The following is a 23,126-nucleotide window of genomic DNA, read 5'->3' as shown; positions in this document are numbered from 1 at the left end:
GTTACTGCAGGAAGTTTCACACAGCAAGAAGAGGAGTTAGGCAAATGAACCAACCGTCCGGGGAAGTTAAAGAGTCCTCATCAGCTGTACACAGCCAAGGTTAGAAACCTCCCTGGAGGACACCTGAGGAAAAATGAAGAGCCATTCTTATTCCCTCAGTGGGAGAATGGACAAGAGGTTAAACTCAAAGCCTTTTTGAACATTCAAAATTCTCCTTTCCCCTTTTGTTCTTCTTTCCTTCTTATCAACATCTTCCCCTATTTTTTCCACATTGTGTGAAGTGTTCTGCATTGGATAGGCAATGTTCTTTCAAAGTTCCACAGGAATACTGTATTTATTATATATTATTTTATATATTAAATATTATTATTAATATTAAAAAATTTTTTTCCAAGTCCTATAGCCTTCTGTCACATCAGGACTTCTAATAGCAAAGCCATCCAAGAATCTGCAGCAGCTGCTCTTTACCAAAGCACAGTTCTCATTCCAAGTGACAAAACACAGGAAGACAAGCAATACTAGCATAGTCTTTGTAAAGCCCATCTTTCATTCTCTTTCTCCTTTTTTATTCACGTTGTCTAGGCAATGAAAATATGAAAGACAGAAAAGTTTTTCTTCCCAAATTGAATTTTTTTTTGTTTGTTTTTAAAGGGAAAGTGCAGACATGTTTTTTTATTACTATTATTACTTCTCATTTTTTTTGAGAACAGAGTAAACCAAAGTGAATCTGATGAGAGAAAAGTCCTTAGTTTTTGTTTTAGTTTTTATTAGGATTTCTAAGAAGTTCTCAACTCTATTGTTGCTTTCCACTTAAAAAGAAACTGAATAAGCATAACATTTAAAAGTAAAAACACTGAGAATAACTTTCAAAAGAGTAAAATAAGAAAGGATTCCTTTCAGTTTTAGGCATCACACTTGCAGCTGACTTTCACTTACAAGGTTTTGACGTGATAGATAGGTATTACTTTCATTTTAATAGTTTAAAATATTTTATAAATAAAAAACTCAAACATTCCCAAAGATACCAAAAATTAAAGAATTTGGCAAATTTCTTCGAGATTATGCATATCTTTTCCCACTTATCCACACAGAGAGACTTCCTACATATACAAGTATATGGAGATTAAGAGATACATGGAAATAGCCTATTTTTTTGTGGACAAAAAGCTGTCAAGGAAAGATAAAAGAAAAAACTTCTAATCATTTCAATTTAGTAATCAAAACGCTCTACTGGCATTTCTCAAGATGTTAGGCATGTTTCAGCATTTTGCAGAATGCAGAAGAAAGAGGGCTTGAGATTTCTAAATTTCCATTGGAACTATTACTTGCAGTAAGGTGACAGTCACTTCACCACAATCTGCATACCCTATACAGTTGGCTGGGGCTGTGACCATCTTGGTTAAAATATGCCTCACATTAAGATAGGCATATAAAAACTCCCTGAGATCGGTTGTATGGCAGGGATCCCTCGATCTCCCCATGCCTACAGATGGAATCTAGGCAGTAACTAGTATTTTTGAGATTTCTGAAGTTAACTAAGAAAAATTTCAGGTTTCTTTGATTTCCAAATGACTTCAGGACATCACAGCTCTAAACCCTGTACGCATGATCAGTGAGGAACTGGTTTGTCCTAGGGAACTTACTGTCTAAACAGGTCAGTGAAGACAAAGAAACACACAGTGATGGCGTAACTTAAAGAAATCGAAGCAGGACAACGACAATAAGCCAAGTCGTCTTCTCAGTCAAGCGTGTCTTCTTCCTTAGACCAAACCAATAGACATAGCAAAGGTGCTTTTATCCCACTTACTTCCATTCTGCAATCTGCAGGTCTAAATACTATGGATATAATAAACTTATCCTTTTAGGTTAATCCACTGTATAATCTACAGTTATATAGCTATCATTGCAGCTGTTCTATTAACAGTTATTTCCCTTCTAGTTTTTAATTTAGCTAGAGAAGAGAGGAGCATAAGTGGCATAAATCCACTACAAATGAGACATACCTATACTAATAAAGTCCACAGTGAAAGTCTTATTGACACATTTTCACCGCTACTATTGACAATGTCAGCTAGGTTAGGCTATCCATTACTCCATCCATGACAACATAATGCACTTAATTGGAGCCTAGATACACTTATGCAGATATAACCATATCTTACCTTTATTAGCACAACACTACAAAACCAGCCTAATGGTTGAAAGACCATAGGATTCTGTCACAGTTGCCAGCCTCACTGTTGGAGGAGTAAGTTAAACACAACACAAAATAAATGTACATTGATTGTAAAGATCAAGATAGGTGATGAAATGATCACATGATTTTGAATGCAACACTCCATTAACTCCATTGCAATAGTTTGATTGCAGAATACCTTGCATTCAGTAAGATCAATGCAAACAAAAAAAAAAGTGCCAATACCATATGAAAAAATCATCAAGTACTGGGTAATGTACTGCCTAGTAAATGCCACAGGGTCTATACTCTACCTAAAGAAAGGTTATGTTGCTAAACCGCACTTTTCCCTGTGGATAGAAATTGTAAGAGTGGTGAAATATTTTATGATCTTGGATAGCAGTTATTTTCTTCTCCTGTTCTGGTACTGTAAAAATCCATGTCCAAATCTGGCAGGGCAAAGGAGCTAAAAACACAGAAACTTCCATTAAGTGCAGGAAAATAATAGGAATTAGATTCCCAGATCCCTGAAGTGCACTTTAATATCCAAGTCCAAATTCCTGAAGATTTTTAATATATTGTTGTATACCAACCAGTTACTTCATTCCAGTAAGATTCGCCTTTCTTCTTAGAGATGACCCCAAACCAACTTATATTGTTGGAATAAGGCACTGTGCGCAAGCTTTCAATGTTTTTGTTCAGCTTCATTTCCCCTAAGATTATTCCAATTTTTCTTCCAGAAATTGTCAGTATTCATTATAACTTTCTAAAAACAAAACATCCCAGTTCATTTCAGCTAATTCTTTCCAATGTTCTCCCCAAAGCATATCCTTTTAGCTGCAACATTGATAGGAGCTGCCATAGAAAACATGTAGTTAATAAACAGCTCACAGGTTGCAGGCTGTTTTTACTTGCCCTGTATTACAAAACACAAGCTTCAGCAAGGCTTAACATAATAATCATTCCTCTGAAACAACACAAGTTAACACTGTTTAGACTGCTTTGGAACCAAGAGTCTTGGGTACCCTCCTTCCATCAGCTTAACACCAAGTTACTTTCCTTTCTTCTCACAGATCTTCCCACTGGAACTTAGTCAACAATATAGTTGAACTGAAATTGCTTTAAAGGCCTAAACTTGGACTCAAGCAGAAGAAAGATAACAATTACTATTTTGGGGCCCTTTTTATTTGCCTGTATTTGCAAGTTGTAGTTTGCTTGTTGTTGGAACAGAAGCTTAAACTCTTGGGTCCATAAAGTAAAGCTTTGTTCCATAAAAGAATACTAGAAATCTGTTCCAAAAGGAAAAAATAAAGAAAAAAAGAAAATATGTATAGTCACAGGAGTCCTATACTTGGACAATTTCAGAATTTCAGTCTCAACTTTCCCATGAAATTTGTGGAAGCATGGTGAGACTGATGTAACCAAAATGCCTAACAATTTCATATTCAATAAAAGGCCTCCATCAGGCAGAAACTTCCTGTTTTACCTCCCAGATTATGAGCTTAGAAAGCAAGTATATAAGTCAAAAGGCCCTGATAAAAGTCTCCATTAAGAGGAAAACTTTTCCAATGTTCACATTATCATTAGAAAAATCTAGCTTGAAAAGACACAAATTAGAAAAACACTCAGCAGCTCTGCATTGAAGGCTTTGGACAGTCAGGAAAGGGATTAGAAAGCATGTGCACCAAGCGACACCATGTTATCCATTCAGATTAGCAGTGTGGAAAAGGGCAAAAAGTTTTGAAAAGGGAAGAAAGAATGGGAAATTTAAACTAAATCTGGGAAGGAGACAAGGACAGGCAAAAGAAGGAAGACAAATGAAGTGTGACCAGAGATGGAAGGAGATTCTCTAGGGAAAAAAGAAGTTGCACACAGAATTTAAAACTGGTGTAAGTCTAAGCAGAGAAGAAGCAACAGGAGAAACAGCTGGAGAAAATCTATGTTGACAGCAACAGATCTCTCTCAGTCACAAAGGAGAAGCGCTACCACATGAAAAGCCAATTTAGGCATCAGAAAGTGTCAGAAGGCATCAAATTACCCAAAGGAGTTAGAAAATATAGGTGAAGGGATGAGCTGCACCGGCCCAGTCACCATAGTAAGTGCTGTACTATGGAGAAAGCAAGCCAAGTTTGTTTCTATGCCCATTATTGCTTTCCTAGAACAAAAGGGGAAATGTGTAAAGGAAGAAGGCATCACTGAGGCTGTGAAAACAGCAACAAAGTACTGCATCTGGGCAAATTATAAGTAGCAGTAAAAAGCCATCATCAGGCTGGAAATTTTTTAATCGATTCAGAGTGCATCTATGTTGAAACACATTACAGAGAAAAAGATTCCAGTGCCTAACACTGCTGTGGAAAAAAATTAAAATGTCTGGGAACTTTGACACCTTCCCAGTTGTGTGAATTCATCTTACTTTTGTGTGGTTTATAGTTATTATAATTTAAAATTAATTTACAGTATGTTTCTCTGTGATATCACAACTAGTGGTCATGGACATGATTATGATGCGAAAAAGATTCAACTCCCGCTTTTGGACTACATAAGTCATTGAACTTTTTTGAAGACAAACCAAGAAGCCTATTTTTATGCAAATATTCCCAGTACCTAAAGTATGATTTGTAACCTAACATTTATTTCAAGATTCTGCGTGATGCAACACAGCAGATGTGCCCAGTTTGCTTTGAGACCCCCAGGCTGGGTGCCAGGTGCAGTACAGCTCAGGTAGGATGGGGTTAACTGGCCCTGCCAAGAGGCAGAGGATTTCTTCCCAGTCAGGACATTGAGCTGACACAGCCAAAACCTTTCTATTACTTGCTTCTAGATATCTCTAGGTAAGCTAGAGTATCTATGCCTGATTTAAAGGCAAGCCAAGAATTAGTTTGCCCGAGGGAAAAATATTCTATGAAGTTTTCAAGGGAGGCAGCAAGAATATTTCCATATTTGAACTTGCAGCTTAATTCCTTCACATGCTGTGCAGGAAAACTGCCATTTGGAAATCCCAATTTGAAAGCTTATTTTTCAAACACTTATCACAGGAGAATAACAATTACCCCTTTTAAACCTATGGAGCTATACATATAGCTGAAGATACTTCTATATATTAGATATGATAAAATATATTATAGATATTTTTCAATATATATCTCCTCCTAGCTTTATTTCACATATAGTTAAAATAATTGGTTCAACCTGCTGTTTTAAGGCCTTCATGTTTAAAAGTTCCTGTTGGCATTCCACACTGTTGTTTTAATAGATTCTACAATACATCCTGTCTTCATCTCACTTGCTTTTTGTCATATGTTTGTGTAAACACCACCACCACCACCAAATAGTTACAATCATTTTCACTACTGGAATTAAAGGTATTTATTGCAAAACATATGGTTCATCTGCCTCAAACAAAAAAGCTCAGACTTTTCAAACTATAATTTAACATCAGCATCATTCCACCTCTATTCAATACCACAATGAGCAGAAGTTTTCATACATGCAGTCTTGCCACTTAAAATAGTTTCTAACTTACTGAAAGAGGAAATCTAAATTTCTCGGTTTCAAACCTGGTGATATTAAAAGTTCAGGTTTTGCTTTGGTTGTTTTTTCTGGTTTGTTTGGGTGTTGTTTTGGTGGAGGGTTGTGGGTTTTTTTCCCTCTGCTTTGGCAAGCTTAGGTCATAACTGTCTAGCTTTGATTTCGACTCCTGCTTTGCCAAGACAATTTGTTGTATGGAAAATAAAATTCCTAGTGAAGCAACATTCCTCCTTCTACAGTAGAAGACATGATGTCTGTCTTGCCTTCAATAAGTTTGTTATAAAGTATAAATCTCTGCTGAAATGCAAAAGAAAGGAAAAATATCAAAAGACATCTGGGATCTGAACACTGATCAAACTTACTTTCACCTCAGGTTTAAAATTGCAGCTTTAAAATTCACAATTTGTTTTAAGAACAATATTCAATATTTAAAGTGCACTTAGTACTACCATCAGATTAGAAAAGAGCAACAAAGCACTTTATCAGGCAACATAACCCCCATTAATATTTTTTCCTCCTATTTTAAAGACATATTTCGTATCACTCAATGGATGGAGAAAAAGTGATGGAAAGTGCTGTCATTCTGCCAAAAGCACATACAGAACAAGACAAGTGAGAGCAATTAAATTTCTGATCAGGATAATAATTTAACCGCAGATCTGGAAACTATAATCATCTGGAACATTTGAGCAGTATAAAATATTACAAGGACTACGTTCCATAAATTATCACACACAGCTCATCACCTGAAGGCACCTCACCTGAAGGTATGCAAGTTGCTTCCTACCACTCCCCCAGAGATGCTATATCTTCTAACAGCAAAGACTACAAAAAAAAAAAAAAAAAAAAAAAAGGGTCACAGCCATATAAAGAACTGCTGTGTATCCATTCAGAGTAATATGGAGACAATTCCCAAATGCAGGGTCATCATTCTCACTAGCTTCCTTTGGCAGGGTAGTGCCTTTATTGCCAAGACACTTGATTTATAAAAGGAAAAAGTAACCTGACGCTTCAAGCAATCTCTCATCACATTCATGCACAGATCAGACTACATCTCGACCTCCTCCCAATAAATGGAATTGATATTTCATCATAACGCAGATAAGGTAGGGTGGGTGGCTCTGAATAGTCACTAAACAATGTCATGCCCTTAAGAACTCAAAGATTCAGCATAGTATTCAAGAACACCCACAAACAGTCAGTCCTTGAGAATTAAAAAGCACCTTTTTACTGACATTCCAGTATGTCACAGACCTTTCTGCTTGCTTAGGAAAAAGCGGTAAGTGATCATTTCTTCAGCTGAGAGAGAAAAAGCATGGCTACTTGTTAATGCATCAGGTGCAGCTGCTTTATCACAGCCACTCTGAGGCAAATAATTTGGGGTGACATTCATCTCACTTCATTTTAGCAGTCTAAAAGTCAGGTGTATAATCTAATCTATTCATTTAGTTCCACTTAAAAGTCAGCAAAGAAAGCCAGGCCCCTCCAGCAGACTGGGGATGGCACAAGCCCTCACTACATCCTAAAGTTGGATACATTGTGCTCCACTAGCAAAAGAGAGATACCTCTCAAATCTTTTAAATTGCTAGAGGTAGGCAAGATGAATCCAACCATTAGAAGGACATTTCTGAAGTTATTTATACCCCATTCTCTCATGGAAATCTTACTTGCTAAACTGTTATTGTTTGATCTGAGAGGAACGAAGAGAATTTAGGCACCCAAATCTGTTTTCAAAGCTTGCACATGCTCACTCTGCATTGACTGTCCACCTGCAAGACGAGGCCAATTGCACCGCCACTTGTCAAAGGCATGTGGCAAGGATAAGACCACTAGAGCCTGCGGCAATCTTTACGTGTGAAGGCACTTTGGTTGCATAAGACAGAGAACAGGATGGTTACAACTGCGCTCACACATCACAGGGTATTTTAGCGTTTGTTCACACGGCCACACACAATCAGGCATACGGGACCTGACTCGACAGCCGAGCTGTGACAACTACCCTCGTGCTTGCCACAGCCCACTCCAGCAGCGAAATAAAATGTGCAAGCTGAAACCAGCACTTCAGAAGTGGGGTGCAAGCAGCCAGTTAATGCAGTTCAGCTGTGGTGAGCGGGTTAGCGGCCTGGCTGCCCGTCAGACTGCAGCAACCAAACTGCTTGGGATCACCTGACTGTGCAGTTAGCTTCATACCAGTTTTAAAGGACAGCTTCCTCGTACGCAACAATGCTGCCGCAGCACGGAGACAGCTCATAATTTGAACTTGAAAGCTATGGGGTTTTTGGCAGAAGATCTAACCAGGCACACCACTGAGAGAAAGTAGACATCCCTTATTTTGATCTATTGTAGAGAACAGTTTTTTCCAATTAAACAGTATTTTTTGAAGCTTGCATATTTCTACTTCACAAAAATAGTTCCACCAAGCTTCCACCAGATTTTGCCAGAAGCACAATGTTTTTCTGCTATATTATGCCCCATACAGACTCCAATCCAAACTCAGTGGAAGGCAGAATCTCACCATGTTTTTTGTCGTAACACTGTGTGACAAATGCATTTATCCTGACTTCTGAGTAACAAGGCTTATTCCAAATTTTAAAAAATTACTGTCACTACATTTTACATTTAACAGTGTCTTTCTTGACTAGCAATGGGAAAAATACTGCAAGGAGAATTCACAAACATTAATTTGACTAAAAGCATACATTTGCTTTGACAGTATTCGCAAGGGTCGTTTCTTGCCTTCCTTGGATATTCATTCCAGCTTTTTCTTTGTGAAATTGCTTGTGGGAAAACTATACCTGGGCAAACAGATAGGAAGATTTGTGAAAGAACACTTCACATGGCCATGAAGCCTCTCATGTCCTTCCTGCTCTCAAAAGATTCAGACACCACATCAGCAAATACAAACAGTCCCACATGACAAAAATAAAGATCATCAAATAGTTACACAAGCTTGTAGAAGAAAATAGAATAATAACTCCTCCATAAAGCACTTCTTAGCCATTTGTCTGAAAAAGCTTTAAAATAAAGTTCCAATCTGCTTTAGTTAAGCACAAATTATTGGATTCAGTATGGGAGAAATTAGATGAATTCCTACTATATCTGCATCATAAAAAAGATTAGAGTAGATGATTTAATAGTCCCTTCCGGCCTAAAATCCTGTGAATAAAAAGGAAAAGCTGCTGCACTATTCACATTTTCAGCAAATAACCCATAGAAAATGGGTTATTTTCCCCTTAGTCAAAAGCACACAAAAGAAGAACATTCAGGTTTCTTGAGTCCCACTGTAAAAACCCTCCTTGTATAACTATAACCTTCCAAAGAGAGAAAAAAAGACCCAAAAAAGGCACTCACACAAAGCATTTGCTGAGCAATTTTGAATAATGAACAAATTAGTGGAGAAAAAAACCTGTTTGTGGATAATTCATGAACAGAAAAGAGGACGACATTGATCAAATAAATTATTTGCTGTAAATAGTTCGTTCAGCTCTGGCTTCAACACACATTACCAATTAAATCAAACAGAGCCCAATCCCACAGCAATTATTTAGGAAGTACAATCCGGCCACTTGAAAGCAAGTCCAGATTGCTTAAACTGTTTCTTTTTTTGTCGATACGTCATTTTCCCCCTCTAAGTTAGGTTACTCTTGCCTACCTACGCCACCACTCAACATTTTTCAGCTCTTTTAGCATATTTTCAAGTTTTTACAAACTAATGCTTTCCCAACTACAGTTGTCTTTAGTAAAAAATTTTCTTTCTTCATTAGTACTTATTATGGAAGCAGGTCTCAGAGGACAAAGATCTTGACACTATCAGTAAATCCCTTTCCAGCTTCTTGTTTAACCTGCTTATTTTTTTCCTAAAATGATTAGTTGCACATTTAGGTTCATATCCTGTAAGTCAGGTCTGCCTTTTCTTTTCTACAGTTCAAGCACTTATTTGTATTAATATTTGGTTTAATTTCATTGAGTCCAATAAATTTTAAATAATAATTTCTGCTGGATTCATTTCAGTCTCCAACTTAAAGACCGATTAAGTCACAGCCTTGTACTCTTTGTCTCAAGTCTTATTACTTATGTAGTGTAGCTCAGGCCTCCTCACCAGCCAAGTTAATTTGGTTTGCAGTCCACTGCTCTCAATAAATATGAGCCATTTCACTTGTTACCCCTAAATATATTGTTTGTTACCCCTAACATATTGTTAAATGGGATGGCAACAGAAGCAATCTAGACTTGTGGGTATAAGCATTAGAGTCTTTACAGCCTCAGGTACAAGAGAGCTTTGGTCTGTCAGTGAAGACAAGCAGACTCACCAGTCCCTGTGTTCATTCGTTCCACTAAAGTGTCAGTGAGGCTCTGCAAATTACCAAAAACTGTGTCAAGTTCTAAGACAGGTTTTTCCCTAATTTAAGCATTAGAGACCTCCCATGAGGAAAGCTTTCTACACCTGTATGGATCCCACCTGATCTTCACAGGTTTCCCTATAGATACTCAAGGTTCCCTCAGCCAAAAGGGGACACTTTGTTCTGTAAAGTACTACTAAAATAAATGAAATAAAATACTGAAAAGTCAACATTCCAGACACCTAGAATATACCTGCTCAGTTCTAGTCTGAGATTTTGGTTACTTGTGACAACATCTATATCATTCTGGCACCTCGTGGCTCAAGGTCAGCTCTTTGTCTACAGAGCTTCCACAAAAGTTCCCAGCTGGCTGAGGCCCAGAAGACAACCTGATTCTGAAGCACAGGGCACAAATTTTGTTCATACCATCACTCTGCCCCAGCAGACAGCACAGACAAAATTAATTAATTCAAGATACTTGGTGTTAAGATCTCAACAACAGACAAAGGCAAATCTAGTTGTCATTTCTGTTAGCCTGTGAAAAGGTAACAGGATCAGAACGAAAAAGTGTATGGGTTTATATTGTCCTCAGTTAAAGACCTATGTTTCTCAGCCAAAACTGGGAAGTCCGTCAACTTCATCAGTGGTAAGTGCAAGATCTTTCCTTTCTTTATCTTTCACTGTACCAAAAAAGTGACTTATATGAGCATACATATTAGTATGGATATTGATTTCAGGATATGGTTTTATCAGCCATGTGGAAAGCTTGCATATCTCCTCGCTGTGTCATTGTGGAATGACAAGCAGAATGTTTTGTAGCCAAGTAACTTTTACCACAAATTATCATAAATGTTTTATAGATACTTTCACTTCTCATATACTGCCAGCTGGGCTTCATCATGCTGGATATTTTCTAATTCACCTCCCCACTTTCATCCAGATGTTTGGTCCCTCTGTCTTTCCTTCTTGCCATTACACGTGAATGTTGTTCTTTTTAAGGTGTCCATCATCCTGTAATGCAATGGCTTGCGCTCTTGGATGAAGAGTTTCTAGGAGAGTTACATGTCTGCACTAGATGGGTAGAACCAATTCTTTGGAACAGCAAGGAACACTAATCAAAACAGGTACAGTTACAGGCCAAATAATTTTGCCCTGAGTTCCTTCCAGTGCAAATAATCAAGGCTTTGCCTTGATAAAAGCTGCAGCATCACAAGCAGTATGACTTGACTTAGGCTATTCTGCATAAAAATGCCTTTTCTATATTGCTTCCTATCTTTCAAGGACATTTTGTTTATTGTAGCTATATTTGAAAATAATGCTTTAAAAGATTTCTCCCTCTAAGCACGTTTTCATAAAAGTTCATATACATACACACACAAGAAATATGTAACAAAACTTGGAGAATTACTCTTTCTTTTACACTGCTTACTAACACAAAAATCCAGATTCCACACAGGGAATTGAAGATTATTACTGTATTAGTTCTTAGAGCATTTTTCCTTACGCTACAACTTGTTGGGGTTGAAGGAATTTTTTAAAGTAACAAAAAGAAATTAGGTTCACACTATGCTAGTGAATAAGTAGGTAAGCAGAAGAGAACCTATGTGAAGAAGTGCAATTGCTCTGTTGTAGTAATAACTACACCCAGCTAAACAATGGTACAGATATCAGCAAGGCGAATGCAAGATCCTAACCAGGTTAGGTTTTTCAGTGAAGGGTTAAAATCTATAGCAGCTTGAACATCTTACTGCTAAGTCCTTTAGCACATGCACAACTCAGAAATCAGTGCAACTCCCATAAGTCTTTAGTGAGTTCTAAGAGAAGGTGACATAGGATTTTCCCTGAACTGAATCACAGGAAAGGACAAAGGTGAAAGGATGGAGGGGGAGGAGCTGGGCAATGTGCAAGGAGATTCTTCCAAAGTATGAGGGGTAGCATAACAAAAATCAAGATGCTTGTAAGAAGAAATCTGCTCAAGGCTGCACATTCTCAGAACAGAGAGTTAGAGGTTATTTGCCATACAAAATTAAACCTGAAAGGTCAGTGAGACTCAGTAGCTATTCAGGTGACAATAAAGGTGTCTGTGCTTAATGCAGTGGAGAAAGCAAAAGCAGTAGAAGAATAAAGTGATCAGAAAAGGTGGCCAGACAGACCAGTCGAGCAGAAACACAGCAAACAGACTTGAGATGACATGGTTAGGAGACAGCAAGAGAATACAGCTGTAATCAGTTTGCACATAGATAAGGACAGGGACAAGTGCCAAAGCACATTACCAACTCAATAATTAAGCCAGCTCCATAGCCCTGGGAGCTGGGTACCGTAACTTGATAGTCACAAAAGTCACTAAAGGGCAGCACAGAGTGGTTCAGTGACTTTGTGCAAGGTCATGGAGCTGGGAACAGAACCCCAGCAGTACAAATCCTCCAACAGCTGCTCCCAGCACCAGCCTGTGACCTGTCCTTACTTTTGGGACAAGGGAATTCACTTTGTGAATCCAACTGTAGTCATGATCATTCTAGCAATAAAAACCATTCAAGAACATTATTTGAATGTTCAGCTCCAACAAGTGTAACACAAAAAGGCATTTTTACATAGTTCTTTAGTAAAGGCAACTTTCCACCTTTCACCAAACTGGAGGCAGAGCTAGAAGATAAACAGTCAATGGCATCATTTACAAGTGAGACATATGTTAATGTAATTAAGAGACAGGTCTTGTAAAATGTTCAGCACACTCATAGCCATTCATCTCAGAGGATCTGGCTTTAGCACTTGAACAGTCTCTCTTTTGTTCAATGTGAACCCCACAAAGGAATAAATAGATTTAATGCCTTTTTCTATGACTACAAGCTTTTACCATTTCCCAAATTATAGTATGAAACAAACCTTTTGTTTTATACCAATGAAATAGTAACTCATTATGTAGCAACCTTTCAAATCAGATCGTGTAGATCAACAGATCCTTTTAAAGTCATAATCAAAGTCATGATCAAACACACATACCCAATTATACTTCAGCAATGAAGTCTGTTTCTTTGGATGCAGTTTACTCCAAGGACTAACTTGGACTCACAGGTTTGCATTTATTCAAGAATGTAACCTAAAGCGACAGGTGCAAAATAAAATGGGATTATATATGATTTATAAACATGGAAATAATTCAGCTGCAATCATCCATTTTCTTCAACTTCAACCTTGATTAATAGTTTCAGGAAAAAGGTAAACCTTATCTGAAGCTTTTTATTTGCAGAAAACTAAACTTTCTTTGTTGGGTCCCTCTTCTCTTGCCCCTCTAGTTGTCATTAAAAGTCCTGCAAGAAACACAATATGGTGAGGAAGACATTTGTTCTCTCTTGACAGGAGAACTGCTCCTGTCCCCAAGAAGAAGGTCGAGTTGGCTTGGGTTTTTTTTATTGTTCTTCTTGTAGGGGGAGGCAGGATGGACGTGAGATGAGACAGATGGGACACAACGACGATACAACGCATGCCATTTCTGTGTTTCTTTTTTTTGAAAATCTGTCCTTCCTCCTCCCCAGACAAATATTATATCAGTAAAGTCCAGAGACCAGCTGGGTAAAATAATGTTTGTTTGTTTTAATTTTAAAATGCTGAGCCTTATAGCTTCATGGAACATCTCTTTTTACACAGGTCTTTTTAGGAAGGGAAAGTTTTCAATTTAATTTTAAGCAGAACACTCAGAAATAACTTTTCTTTACAATAGATATTTTGTAGCACTGAAGGATCATTTTCTCTCCTTTCCAGAAAAAACACAACCAAACAAACAAAAAAACCCCAACCAAAACCCCCCAAAAAACCCCACAAAGCACACACACAAAATACCCCACCCTGTGTTGATCAAAAACATCCAAATAAATCAATAAATCATGGACTTTGAATAACTTTTCAGAAAAGTTTACAAAAAAACAACCTTCAGACCTGGTCCCATCTTTCACCGGGTTAAAAAGATGAACACATTCTTAAGGTACACATGAGGCAATGTAAGGCAACATTGCTTTTGCTTATAGGACTTAAAATAAATTGCTATTTGATTAGCATATCTAGTTCTAATTACTGAATCCAGTGCAGACCAATATACTCCAGAAGCTCAGCCAAAACATAAGACTACACACGTATTCCTGTGTCTCTTCTGTTGTACAGGAGCTCAGACTAAATAAACACAATGAATCTTCAAACTTAAAAACATGTAGATCTGTGCTTTCCTGGGCCAAGTAAACTGTCCATATCCAGGTAATCTTAATGGCACATGTAATCACACAAGCCAGCACTTGCTTTTCTAGTATTATATATCTAACAGCATTCTGGCATAAAATATCAAATAATTTAGAAAAGAACATTAGGTAAATGCAGTAGTTTCCTACTGTGTTGGTTTTGCGTGGCAAGGTTTTGGTAGCAAGGGGAGCTACAGGGGTGGCTTCTGTGAGAAGCTGCTAGAAGCTTCCCCTGTGTCTGACAGAGCCAATGCCAGCCGGCTCCAAGACGGACCCGCCGCTGGCCAAGGCCAAGCCAATCAGCGCCTCTGTGATAACATATTTAAGAAAGAAAAAAACCAGTTAGAGAGCGTTTTTGCAGCCGGAGAGAGGAGGGAGAAGATGTAAGAAACTCTGCAGACACCAAGGTCAGTGCAGAAGGAGGGGCAGGAGGTGCTCCAGGTGCCGGAGCAAGATTCCCCTGCAGCCCGTGGTGAAGACCATGGTGAAGCAGGCTGTCCCCCTGCAGCCCAGGGAGGAAGGATGAGGGGGTGTAGAGATTCCACCTGCAGCCCATGGAGGACCCCACACCAGAGCAGGTGGAGACACCTGAAGGAGGCTGTGGCCCCATGGGAAGCCCACGCTGGAGCAAGCTCCTTGCAGGACCTGTGGATCCGTGGAGAGAGGAGCCCACGCCAGAGCAGGTTTGCTGGCAGGACTTGTGACCCCGTGGGGGACCCACGCTGGAGCAGTTTGCTCCTGAAGGTCTGCACCCCGTGGAGGAGACTCACGTTGGAGAAGGTCGTGAAGGACTGTCTCCCATGAGAGGGACCCCACGCTGGAGCAGGGGAACGATGAGAGGAGTCCTCCCGCTGAGGATGAAGAAGTGGCAGAAACACCGCGTGATGAACTGACCGTAACCCCCACTCCCCGTCCCCCTGTGCCACTGAGGGGGGGTCGGAGGTTTGAAGCCAGGAGTGAAGTTCAGCCCGCGAAGATGGGAGGGGTGGGGGGAGGTGTTTTAAGATTTGGTTTTATTTCTCACTCCTCTACTCTGTTTTGCTTAGTAATAAATTAGATGAATTCCCTCTCTAAGTTCGGTCTGTTTTGCTCGTGATGATAATTAGAGAATGATCTCTCCCTGTCCTTATCTCGACCCATAAGTTTTTTTTTTCGTTGTACCTTTTCTCCCCTGTCTAATGAAAGAGGGGAGTGATAGAGCAGCTCTGGTGGGCACCTGGCCCTCAGCCAGGGTCAACCCACCACACCTACTTATACCAGTATTTCACTGGCTGGGGTCCTGGAAGCCATAAAAGTATCTGACTGATAAGCAAACCCAAAGCAAAATGTGAAAAAGGACAAAATATTTCCTATTATATTTAGGAAATTATTTCTGTTTCTTTGTTAGTAAAGCAACACACAATGTAATTTATCAGAACATGGCAGGACTGACACACTCACAATCCTCAAGATTCAATATACTCAATACTTTTTGTCACATATCCTTACTTAGTAATCTTTAAAATATTGCTTCATAACCTACTTTTTCAAGAGTTAATTTTTTAAAGCATTTCTCCGTCCCTGCTGGAAAGTAGGTAGATGTTTACTTCAATCTAGACACATTATGAGGCTCCATCAACCTCAAAAAAAGACTAAAACGTATCTAAAAAGTTAAGCACATGTTTAAAATCCTTTACAGAATCGTGATTTCTGTGAAAGATTGTATCCAACATCAGAAGATGTTCTCTGCATTAAATATACCTGGATTTTTTTCTATATAAGTCTTCATTACAAATTGTCTAGGAAGTAGTACATCCCATTCAGTGCTGGAATACAGCCTTGTCCTGGTGTAACCAACCTGCTTCTATTTTTTCTCAAAATCACTATTCCAGTGTTCTGATCTTCTTCAAACACTTCAAACACATTAATCAACCTGTCAGATTCACTTTAACACTTTTGCCAGGACACTTCTGATGTTAATTCAGGCCTGTAATACTTTCAAGGTATCCAATACAATACACAGAGCTTTTTAAATCATTGTTGGTTTATGGTTTTGCACCTTCCATTGTGTTACAAACAATAGCCCATTAATCATGTCAATCGAGTTTGTGTGTATGATCCTCATAGCTTTTTCCCAATTTGTTTGCACACTGTTTTAGCATTTTTTAGCATGCAGCACAAATACAAGTGATTTAAAATCTCTATGCGACAGAAGATTCCAATATTTCAACTTCTGATTTTATCCCAAAATGGAAAGAAGAAAATTTGTTTTCTCAAACCAATGAGTCTGAAAACTATGTCAAAACACATTTTTCCATATGGGGATAGGAACCAGATGCCCATACACTCCTTCTGTGGGCCTGATCCTTGGGCCACTTCATACATCCTGGAACATGCACTAGTAAGTGGCACTGCCTGGAGGGGGGAGCAGGAGAAAGGAAGCAGGTACTCCTTTCTGTTCCTTGTCCATGAGAGAGAATAAGGATCACAACCACTACGCCACAACCACCATTCCAGGAAGAAAATTAATTTGGGGTTTTTTTTATTAAAAGAATGAAAGAATTTCTATTAAGATTAAATAAAGCAAAGAATACAGTATTTTGTTTCAGTTTTACCCGAAATTATTTTTTAAAGCTCAGTGATATATAAGATCTAATTTCTTTTCACATGGAGGATATTTACAGAAGAGATTGCAAAGTATTTGTGCCACCTAAAGAACACACAAAACTCAGGGCAGAATTTTGATGTCACCAGGTAGCTCTCGATAATCACAAAACCTCTTCTGACTTTTACTACAGGATAACAGAGAAAGCAGGCTAAAGTCTCCTTCATAGTCACAAGACATTCTGCAAATTCAGAGGAGCCTGCCTGAACAAACTTGAGACAAGGAGGAAGCAGAGCACATTACCACCTGTGCTTGGAGGTATGGTTGGGAGCTGGGAACAGGTAGACTTTTACAGGTGACTGATGACATGCAATGTCTATTCTAGGATGCCCAGCTGTGACTTAGATGTTGGAGATCAGTACCGAGTAATTTCTTAGTAATATCAGGCTCCTTTCAGGTGTCTCATGAGGTTCAGTGTCTGAAACATAGGGCATCCAACATACTGTAATCACTCATGAAAACCTTGGCTAATAGCCCAAGACACCTTCCCAAAGGTTCCTTCTGAAGTACTCATGTATGGCTACTAGGAGCAGTAGCAGAAGCCTACAGTGGCCTGCAAAAGACTTCATACTTGAGTATAAAGGCACAAGAGAGCAAAAAAAACCCAGTGCAGTAGAGGGAAGCAACACAGGAGCTCAGGGATACCAGCACTGCCAGGCTGATATGCACTTACACCAAACCAACTTCCTATGTTAATTCTGGACTTAAAGAAAGCTGACAACCCAGGAACCAAGCCACAAAAGAGTCTGTGACACAAGGTGTTTCATTTTGAATTTGACCCACCTTTATTTTTTATTTACCAGCTTATAACATGCCTGCTGTTGTATCTGGACACACTACATTTATATTCAGCCTAACCTTTCTTTTACATTCTCATCCTTCATTTCCAATTACATGCCAAATAAAATCTGCATTGCATGAGAACACTGAAAGTGGCAGCTGGAAGGCTGTTTTGTTTTGGGTTTTTTTTCCTAAGAGACATAAGGCATAAAAGTGAAGATGCCCTTCCTGGATGTTTCCAAGAGAATGACTTGGTCATCTTTACTAATGCGGTAGCTATGGACAGATCAGATAAGGCTAAGTCTCCAGAGGGGCATGTCCTGGATCGCAGAGATTCCTCACAGTGAAACGCTAGCATCAGGCTCATGCTTCAGTAATTCCCAGTTTAATGCATGCACTGCTCAAGGCCACCTGAGTGCTTTGCAGGGATAACAACATATTTGCCTTTATGCCTTTCCAGAGGCATGCTACAGGCAACCCATTCCAGTAGTTCTGCCATGTCCAATTTGGCTGTGCTGCTCAAGACAATGAATGCACAGGACTATTTCCAAGAGTTGTTACACAGATGCTGGCACGAGCCTCCAGGTAGTGGTCAACATGGAGAGGCAGAAGTCCTGGTAAGGACCAGCTGATCTGTAGCCAGTGGACATGAAGGGGCCAGTATGGTGCTACTCTGGAAGGTGTATCACTCACAGTCTCAGTTTGGCTCCTGCTTATGAGTCAGAAAGGCCTGTGAATACAAGAGGAGACATCAATTAAATTAACGCTAACAAAACAGATGCTGGCATTGCATCTAAGGGCTACCATCACTTTGTTTAGCCAAACATTATTTAAGCAAGCTAAGGCATTAAGTGCAGCACAGGTAGTCTCACAGTGAGGAGCACTATCTGATGGTTAAAGCACACACCATTGCAGTTTCCCTGCTGTCTTGACCCAGTTTAAAAACAACTCAGTTGTACATACGTAAGGTTTAATCAAACCTCTACACTACAGGGTGGCCATGTCCTTCAGTATCTGGAGATAGCTTTTCCAATGGTGCTCCACCTGCAGCCCTTCCAGCCACATAATTTTACACTAACCATGTATCTGGGTTCTTGCTGCTCTGTCCTGAAGGTTAGTCCCACACAGACCTCACCACAAAACACACTAATGCTCACGAGCCTGCACAGATGTGTAGAAGTCTCATTACAAACACCAGGAATGTGGGTCTTAATAGTGGTAAAGCAAACTACTTTTTGCCCGTAGTTTGATTAACACACACGTACACAGTGTTATACAGTATATCTCCTTACAGTTACACATACTCTATTTTGGACTTTGTAAGGCAGATCACAGAGGTATCTCCTTTAATCCAATTATCCTTGCAGAAAGATAAAAAGAATTTTTTATACCATGAATGAAGTGCAATTGGTTTTGGCAAGATGGTATTCAGGAGGCACAGCAGGACATATAGGTTAAGGCACAGATTCCATAAGGATTTCTGTGCTCTCTTCAATTACCTGAACTACAACTCTTGGCAACAGTTTGCCTGGTCTAAACCATATAAAGCCTAGAAATCAGAAAATGTGAGAATAATTCCAGCATAAATTAGTTGATACATATCCTAGATGTTTTCATCACCTGTACTAATATCTATGTATTAATAGTTTACCAATGTGACAAATCACTGACAAAGCCAATGTACCTATCCACTGAAAGTTACATTTTCTCATGACACATCAATGAAGTAAATTCAGTCAATCACATAACATTAGTCATTTCAGTCTGTCATATCAGTTAACAATGAAGTGCAGGATAAATTCTGTGGAATAGAAAAAGTTTCTAATAACACGTTGCATACATAGTATTTCTGTGCTTCAAGTTCTGGAAGCTTTGAGTTTTGAAAGTCTTTAATGATTCATGCAGTTAGTGGGGCCCTTTTTTTTTTTTTATCCAAACTGAAATGTACTGCAAATGTTTTATGAGCAAATGCTAGAGTTGTTAAACCAAACACGATATTTACTCTTTTTTTTTTTTAATTATGATACCATTCAAAAGCCCCAGGCAAGTATTATACCACACTTTGTTAGGGACTATGCAAATAAAATAAAAAAGGCATTCCCTGGATATAAGTATACATGCATAGGAGATATTTTCTGTGGATAAGAGGGAGTAACCAAAATTCACAGAATACATACATTTAGATATTCAAACCGTCTCTTAAGCATTCAGATCAGCTCTGTTAAGTCTTGGTCTGAAGCCAACAAAAAACCCTAGCAAGTTCAACAAAAGCGGAATCTTATCCTTTTTTGGTCCTAATGCTACTTTTCCCTTCAAAATACAGCTCTAGAATGTCTTACAGAGCCACTCAGGTCAGAACATTAAGGCTGTTGAGTCTTCTAAATCACAGAATACCCCAGAGTTAAGCCATGGGAAAGTATTAAAATGACATCTGCAGAGAGTCTAAGAAAAGACTTCTTGGAACAACTGCAACAATCGCCTCTTCAACAGACTTCCAACCACATTAGCAAACAAGGGTAAAACCTTCATCCCCTGACATTTAAAGGAACCTGAACAAAGGCTGGATGATGGGTAAAAAAACATGCCACAGACAGTTCAGATGTATCCCATATTACATACCTTAGCATACCCCAGTTTAACGCACTTGCACAAATCCAGTCAGCAAATCTGGTGAAAGTGTGCCAAAAGATGGACTGCAATTTACTATTGAAGGCATTTATCAACTGTCCATTGTTATAACAAGAGTAACCAGTAGAAAAGAAAACAAAAAAACAAATTTTGTTTGTTTACATTCATCATGTCAGTTCACTCTTGTGTACTGCCAAGGCCGAACAGAATTTGCCATTTTAGTTTCCCACCTTTTGTAAATAGAGCCACCTTTTAATCCCTTGGCAGTTTAATCCATAATGTCACTTGGTGACTGTGTCAAAAGTCCAGTACAGAAAAAGATTGTCAAAGATATTTAGATAACCAAGAATGAAGAAAAAGTCACACAGGAGTTTTTCAACAGCATTTAAGGCAGACAAGTTACCTAATTTACCTGGGTTTAGGACAAATCTGCATGTGGAATATGCTATGCACCCAAACAAGCTTACAGTAGTCAAGACTTGCTCTGGACACAAAAGCAGAATAGCCACTTCAGCAGCAGAAGACACCAATTTTAATTACCCCTAATTTGCTTTCTATCTCATAGCTCTAGCTGACTCAATTGAGATAGTCTTAGCAATCCTAACAGGCACCCATCTGGATCTTCACAACACTCCACATTTTTAAAATTCTGCCCCTTAAAGCTGAAGAAATACAAACCTAGGCTTAAGAATTTTAGCTCACATATTTCAGAAAAAAAAAAATTAAAATTTCTCAGAAAGAAGAAAGGAAGAAAAAAGAAAGAAAGATTTACTAGATTTAAACTCTAATGAAGAAAGTAGCTTTAATGAAGATCAAAAAATGCAAGAAATTAAGACTGCTGATCTTAACACTGTACATCCGTTGGGCCCGTGGTGAACTCCATCGGAGAGCAGAGAATAAGGAGAATACGCGTAATCTTGAACATCGATATTCCCAGTGAGCCAGTATTTTTATTTATAGGATTTAAAAATCCTATCAAACATTGATAAATTACAAGATTCTTCCAAAAGTCTGTACAATTGTCAGAATGTTAGTTCTGTGGAATTGCAAGGATGCACACAAAGCTTTTGCTTTGCAAGGACTGGGATCCAAATTTATGCTTCCAATCCCTTTCCTCTTTGCAAACCATCAGTTCTGTGAAGCCTAGAGTTCTTCAGTACTTCTAAAAATTAGGTTATTTAGATCTCAGTGCCTAGATAAGAATTTAGAAGTCCAGCAACAAGTTCACAGTTATGGGCTTTCTGGCCAATGTCCTAATAAATATTCTTTGAATTCTCCTTTGTGTTTAACATAACACATTGGAAAAACTGAACCTATTTCAAATCCATCTGTGTAAAATATTCATTGCAAAGGCCAGAGCTCAATACATGTTGCTCAGTCTGTTTTTTTCTTCTATAGATTCAAAGCTCACTCTGAGATCTAAATAAGGATTTCCAACATAACATGGATTCTCTAGGTGGGAGAAGGTGTTGGATAATTTCTCCTTTCACATAATTAAAACACATAGATTGCAGTGGTAAGTCTCAGACCCAGACAGAAACTTTATGAAATCCAGAAGCAGAATGTCTGCCTTTTTATGATAACTGCAAGATAACAGGCCCAAGAATCTCCTTATTTCTTGTTAGCAATAGAGATTGCAGTGATCTTTTCAGCTACAATTATCAACACTCTGCAACAGTGTTCCCTTATACTGCCAGCCTAAAGGGATGAATGGATGATGCTCAAAAACATCCTCACAAATCAAGGCTATGCCAGTAGCTTCAAACTCTACTTGCTCCATGCTTCACCCATCAGCGTTGCTTGACATCACTGTTGCCATTTGATTCCAGTTCCCTTCAACCCTCCAGATTACAAGAGCAGTCAGTAGTCTTGCTAGCCTTGGTAATTTATGAATATGACTCTCTATTACTGACAGCAGCCAATAATACTATTCAACAGCAATATGTTGCCATGGTAAACCAAGAGTATCCAAATGTCTTACACACAATAAAGGCATTAATATGCAGCTATTGCCACTTGCACCTCTTAATCCTGACAGAGAAAAGCAAGATTGCTAAAAGCAATTATGCTTAATTCTGAAAGAGTGACAGATATTTTAAGAGACAGGAGTGTCAGTAGAGTAACTGGAACTCCAGGAGCAGGTAAGCAATTTTTACAGAGATTGCTGTATCTCAAAGGTAAAGACCTTATTCTTTTATAGATAATATATATAGTATGTACTATATAAAAATACAGTCTACCTGGTTTAGTCCCATGTAAATAAACAATAAAGCAATAATGAATAGTAACAAGACACTGATTTTTTTGGTTGATAATTATGCATTTTATCATGCAGATTTTATAATGATCACATTTCAGTGGTGGTATATGGCAAGGCAGGGGTACAATACTCCATACATGAAAAAACCAAAGAACACAACTTTGAAACTTTATTCAAACCCCAGTATCAAGCAGAGATTTTTTTTTTTCCCTTCTCTATGCCATTTTCATGCTCTACTCAGAAAAAACACTTTTAAAAAAAAAAAAAAAAAGAAATCTATTTCACCAAATACTTTGTTCCACTGCTGGTATAAAAAGAAATACATACAGAACTAACAAATGCATCGGGGGAAAAATTAAATTCAAGGATTAATAGCAGCTGTGTCTACTTCAATTTGCAGCAATTCTTCTTACACACTGACATTCGAAGCCAACAGTTTGCCCTCTTGCTCTGCCTCAATAACAAGGCTCTTTCAAAGATAATTACATACGCTTAACACATTTCTTTAAATACCACTAATCTCTCCTTTATTTATCTGCCATGA

Source organism: Balearica regulorum, chromosome 1 (assembly GCF_011004875.1).
Source record: "Balearica regulorum gibbericeps isolate bBalReg1 chromosome 1, bBalReg1.pri, whole genome shotgun sequence".
Lineage (NCBI taxonomy): Eukaryota > Metazoa > Chordata > Aves > Gruiformes > Gruidae > Balearica > Balearica regulorum.
The sequence above is the reverse complement of the archived record's forward strand: the minus strand, read 5'-3'. Positions refer to the sequence as shown.